Source organism: Camelus bactrianus, chromosome 12, assembly GCF_048773025.1.
Source record: "Camelus bactrianus isolate YW-2024 breed Bactrian camel chromosome 12, ASM4877302v1, whole genome shotgun sequence".
In the NCBI taxonomy this organism is placed as follows: domain Eukaryota; kingdom Metazoa; phylum Chordata; class Mammalia; order Artiodactyla; family Camelidae; genus Camelus; species Camelus bactrianus.
The window spans coordinates 11,272,594-11,278,593 of record NC_133550.1 but is presented as its reverse complement, the minus strand read 5'-3'; the positions used below and the strand labels follow the sequence as shown (position 1 = coordinate 11,278,593).

The window sequence follows — 6,000 nt, the reverse complement described above, 5'->3', positions numbered from 1 at the left end:
ATTTTCCCCTCTTTTTCTTTGTATACTTACCCCCCCACACACACATATATACACACATTCCTAAACAACATATTCTTTCTGTTTTCTTGTTTTTAAACTTTATAGAAATCTTTTCATACTACTGTCTTCTAAACTTGCTTTTGTCCCTTAACCTTATATTTCTAAGATTAATCCACTGATGTTAGACAGGACAGTTCATTCATTTTGACTGCTAAATAGTTTCCATTTTATGACTATACTGCAATGTATTTCTCCATTTTTCTACTGATGGTCACTTTTTGTCTTTTAAAAAATTTATTGTGAGATTACAAATGTAAGATATATTTGTTGTAGATAATTGGAAAATACAAAAGATGATAAAAATTGTTTGAAATCTCACTACTGTCAGCATCTTGATTTATATGTTTTCAGTCATTTTGGCTCATTTTTTAACAAAATATGGATTATACTGAACATAATCCACATTTTACTTAACCATATGTCATGAATACTCACTATTCATTAAGGTTCATCCTTCTACAACTTGATTTTTTTTATTTTTTATTTTAGAATAAACATCTTTATTACATGGCTAAGGGAGGATTTATTTGCCTTTCTGGGCCTTGATCTTCCTCAGATAGAACTCCAGCTCCTTGCCCTCTAGCACATAGCCATCTGCTCCACCACACTGGCCTGGTCTTGAAGCTGTGCATGCAAGAAGCTTGCCCTGCTGGAACTGCTCCTCTAAAAGACTGCTGATTTTGGCATTCTTTTTCCGTTCATCATATTTCTTTTGAATTTTCTTTGATCGTTTTTTGTGTAAGATCTCTTCCTCCTCAGGAGTCAGCTTGGCCTCCTTCCTGCGGCCCAGGGGCAGTGCACAGTGGGACTCGTACCAGTGTCGGTACGGTGTGCTGTCAGTGAGCACGATGCAGTTCTTCACCAGGGTCTTGGTGCAGACCAGCTCATTGTTGGATGCATTGTAGACAACATCTATAATCCTTGTCTTGCGTGTACAACACTTGGAGCCCCAGGAGAAGTTCCCCACGTCCAGCCTCAAGGCCCAGTACTTCTTGTTGCCTCCCCGCACACGGACTGTGTGTATGCGGTGAGGGCCAGTCTTGGTGTTGGCCGCGGGGCGTCCCAGCTCATACTTCCGCTTCTTGTGGTATGGCTTTCTCTTGCCCCCAGTCTTACTGTGCTTGTGCCAGTTGTCCCGAGAGATGCCCATTGCTTGGCGCTGGCTAGAAAGAGTACAACTTGATTTTTAATGACTATTTTTAACTCTCACAGATGATGGACACCTGAAATTTTTGAGGAAGACAGATGAGGTTGTCATGAAAAAGTATTCTGAAAAGAAAATTGGGGCAGAGGAAGCTAAATGTAGAGGGCCACTTCAGAGGCCAGTGTAATTATCTGTGCCCTGGCTGCCTTCCTAGTGCCTTGGGAGCTCTGGGAGAGACCTTGAGAAATGAAAACAGGTCCTAGCCCTCAAGGGCAGCAAAGCAAGTGTGCACAAGAAGATGTACAGTGCAAAGCACCACAGGGTGAATCCAGGAACAAGTACTGTGAGAACTCAGAAGAGGGTAGGAGCCGGGGTCTGGCAGGGCCTCCCAGAGGAAAGGGACAGGGGGTGGTGGCAAACGGGACAAGGGGGCTCAGCAAGTAAAGGCCCTCTTGAAAAATTATGTGTGGACTTAGGCCTTCTCCCTTCTGTCCATCATCTGTTAGTCATCATTTTCTACTCTTTCAAATGAGAGTAGGAAGTCCTCATCCTTACTCCTCTTTCCATATGGAGACTCGTTCTCATTTATTTTCTCACAACTCCTTCAGAGAAAGACCAGCCTGAAGAACCTCCAGCCACAAGGAGGGTGATTCAGCATAACTTTTAACTGATTTAAAATCCTTGAAAATGGTTTTTGGCAACTTCATATTTGATTCATCGCCTGCTTCATACTTTGTCAATTGCTACTTATAAGCACACACAAGTCGCTGCTTATAAACACATACAATTTCCTTGGCAGCAAATTTCTGCTTCACTTCCATGGCCTAGCTCATCTCTCTGTTACATTCGCTGAGAAACCTTCCCCCAAGTTCTTTTCTTTCCTCCAACCCCTCTAAGTAACGGCTCCTTTCTCTGAGCCCCATTGTCCCAGTACCAGCCATTGTCACCCCACCCAGGGTTATAGTTGCTTGCTGTAGTCTTAACAATATGTTCTCCCAAAGGAGGGATCCTGCCTCCTTGGCTCTGTGGTCCCAGTGCCTGGCTCCAAGAAGCTTAGTATTGTTAAATGGACACTACTTCAAAAAAAATAAAAGCAAAAGGAATGTAAGAAAAATATAGGGGGCACAATATTTCCTTGGGTGTAGACTAAATAAAGAGACGTCAGCTCTGGGTAACTTTGTTACATAAGCATATAGAAGTTTTTCATGGCACTATTTTCCATCAAATTGCCTCTGTGTCCTGCATGTTCCACATAAAACCACCATCTTATTATCACTTCCACCCACGCCAAAAACCTGCAGCACGTCTCAGTGAACAACTCTTCATATCTGCAAAGCTCTGAAGCGCCTGTCTCTGCTTTCTCATTTGATGAATATTTATTAAGCAACTATTATGTTCAAGGAACAATCTCTTTTGATGTACCCTGCAGCCCCATTGAGACCCATTGCAAGAGACAAACAAAAGTGCTATTATAAAGGTACACCCAGACACTGAATAATGATGGATGAGGGTGCAGGCAGCTTTACTTCTGCAGCTCATGTTCTCAAAGTCATTACATGCTGTACTTCCTGTGTCCCAGTTTTCCCTGTGTCTCTTAAAATTTAATAACAGGATGGCAGCATGATACAAGCCATCTAGAAACAACTTTTAAAAGTAAGGCTGCTAAAGATTAGGAAAACTTTATTGTATACACTGTATTTTCATTTCAGCTCCTATAGCTAGTGAGAAGTGACTAGAATAAATAAGAAGTAAAGTGTGTCCTCAGACCAGCACAACTAAAGAACTTGTCTGCTGTAACAAAATGCATCACTCTTCCTCCTAAAATGAAATTGCACAGAAATGGAAGTTCAGTTTCTCACTCAATAAAGAAGTTTACAAAGTCGGTTCTTTGTGGAGAACAAGGTTGGTGTGAGGTGAGGGGAGCCTGGGGACACACAGAGGAAGGAGCTTTCCTCGAAAGAGACTTCTAAAGATGTGATGTTAAGGAGAAGTCTCAGGAAGGAGGGGCCAGTCAAGAGACAAATACTATAGCAAGGTCAGTTGAAGTCAAAGCTGATTAGCATCCATTAATCTTTTAATTTGGAGGTTACGAGAGCAGCTGTGGTGCTGGCAAAGAAAAGAGCTAAATTAGACTAGACTGAGGTGGGTATGAGGGTGAAAAATTAGAAAGGAGAGAAGAAACTCCTCCTTTTGAAGAATTTGACTTCGAAGGAAAGAGCAAGACAGGGCAGTGTCTAGAAAGAGATACCAGGGTACAAAGGAAGTGTTTTCAAGATGGCACAGATGGAAGTGTGTATCTAGACTTGAGGAAAGAGCCAGTGACTGGAGTGGTTGAGAATAAGGCTAGGGAAGGAGTAATTGCTGGAGAAAGAATGCAGGAAGGGACTGGATTCACAACACAGGAGAAGAAATTCTCCTTACATAGGAGGAGAGACACTTACTGCATCAGACTGCAGGGGAGGAGATTATGTTGGTCAGCAGGGAACTCAGGAAATGGAGGGATTTCTCATTTAGTACCCTCACTTTTCCCTTAGTATGACAAGAAGATTGTGGGGTTCAGGGCATTGAAAACTATGGTGAATGTTTGAAAAAACGTCTAGGGAAGTGGGAGGCAGCTGATTAGGGACACAGAAGCTGCTGCAATAGCTTGATATTAGACTTCAAACTCCATATTTTAGTAGCAAGAGACTGACTAAAACAGTGACCCAGGTGTCTGTTCTGTCCTGGGAAGAGGTGAAGGCAGCAGCAGGTTCACAAATTGGAGAATACAGAGAAAAGGGTCAAGGAACCTGCAGTCTACATGAGATCAAAGAACAAGAATTTGGTAGGATAGAAAGGAGAGTTCTGGAAACACAGGACCACGTGATCAGAAAGTTGGTACTGAAGTTTAAGACTTCAGAGAAAAGAGGGGAAGGTATAGGCCAAGTGGTAGAGTGCATGCTTAGCATGCATGAGGTCCTGGGTTCAATCCCCAGTACCTCCTCTAAAAAAAAAGTAAATAAACCTAGTTACCTCCCTTTTCAAAAAAAAGCTATGAAGAGAGGTGGAGAAAAGTCTTTTCCCCTCTTACACTTCCTCTCAGAAAAAAAAACAGAGAAGAAATGATCCTGACTGTAAAAAAATCCAGCACAAGGTTATGACCTGTAGTTGCCTGAAATAGAAATGGCCACTGAAGTTAGGAAGATCAAGAAAGTGTTAAACTAAGATATCTTCATGAGCACCGAAGGCACTGAGACTGATGGCAGACCAGAGGCAGAGAAGAGAACCATGTGACAGAATGTTCTGGAAATGGTGGGCATTTGGTTTCTGACTTCCCAGTCTTCCTCTTTTAATACAGCACCTTGATTTCCTTCGGGGGAGTTACCTCTCTCATGGTCTGCAGACTCGGTGGATGTGCACATCCCAGCTCCTTGCCCTCCTCTACCCAAGGGACTGGTGCAGCACCACAGTTAGACCAGCGGGAATCCCTCTCTCTCCGTCTTCTGTCTTTGTGTCTGTCTCTCTCTCGCTCGCTTGCTCGACTGTGAGCAGTACAGAGCAGTACAAATGCAAAGGACGGTTGGGACAAATTATTTCAGAGTGGTGCCCTGACAAAACTGACAAGGAGTTCTTGGGGCCGAGAATCCTTCTCCAAGGCTGGCTTTTTAGCTTTCAGTGCTGTACCCACCCACCCTGCAAATTCTTCCCATAAGTTGTCTTTCTGTTTAGTTAGCCGGTGTTGGTTGCTGTTGCTTACGTCTAGAGAAGCCTGTGAGACGCACTCAGTCCTGAGCTGTAAGTCTAGGGGGCAGTGAGGAATGCAGGTTAGTGTACCTGATGTATGTACAGGAAGCGAGCTGAGTGGTGCTGCTGGAGTCCGAATGCTCTTGCTCTCAGTGATTTTGTACGGTATAAATCTACAACTTTAAAATTTTTTTTTCACTTTTATTGAGATACAGTTTACATGCTTCCTGATGTATGTACAGGAAGCGAGCTGAGTGGTGCTGCTGGAGTCCGAATGCTCTTGCTCTCAGTGATTTTGTACGGTATAAATCTACAACTTTAAAATTTTTTTTTCACTTTTATTGAGATACAGTTTTCACTTTTATTGAGATAAGTTTAAAAATTTTTTTTCCTTGTGGTGAGAATTCGTAGGATTTACTCTCTTAACAATTTTCACATGTAATATACAGCAGTTAATTGTATTTATTGTGTTGTACATTCTATCCCTAGTACATATTTATCATATAATTAGGACTCTGTACAGTTTGACTGCCTTCAGCTAATTCCCCCTTCCCCCACTCCCATCTCTGGTAACCACAAATCTGATCTCTTTTTCTACAGGTTTGTTTGTTTGTTTATTTGTTTGTTTTAAAAGTATAGTTGACAGGAACTATTATTGATTATATTCCCCACACTGTATATTTCATACCCGTGACTCATTTATTTTGCACCTGGGAGTTTGTACCTCTTAATCTCCCTCACCAAATCTACAAATACTTATTGTATTGTTTGATATTGCTTTTTTATTTTGCAATTAAACCTTTGGCAGCAGTGAGCTTTAAAAATTCATATTTCATTTAAAATTAAGGGGGGAGGGTATAGCTCAAGTGGTAGAGCGCATACTTAACATGTGGTCGGTCCTGGGTTCAATCCCCAGTATCTCCTCCATTTCATTAAACAGTTAATGTAACTTGCAAAGATTTGTTAACAACTGGGAGCCATACTAATACCACTGACCAAGCCAGGAAGGCAAAAGAAGCATCTCCATCTACTTCAAAAGTTAGTCCTTGTTTTAAGAAGACTGCACCCAAAGA

At 42.0% G+C, this 6,000-nt stretch overlaps 1 pseudogene; it reads right to left on the bottom strand.

Annotated features, from left to right (window-relative positions):
* Positions 1-575: 575 nt before the first annotated feature.
* On the bottom strand, positions 576-1,213 carry LOC105075640 (small ribosomal subunit protein eS8 pseudogene; annotated as a pseudogene).
* Positions 1,214-6,000: the final 4,787 nt, after the last annotated feature.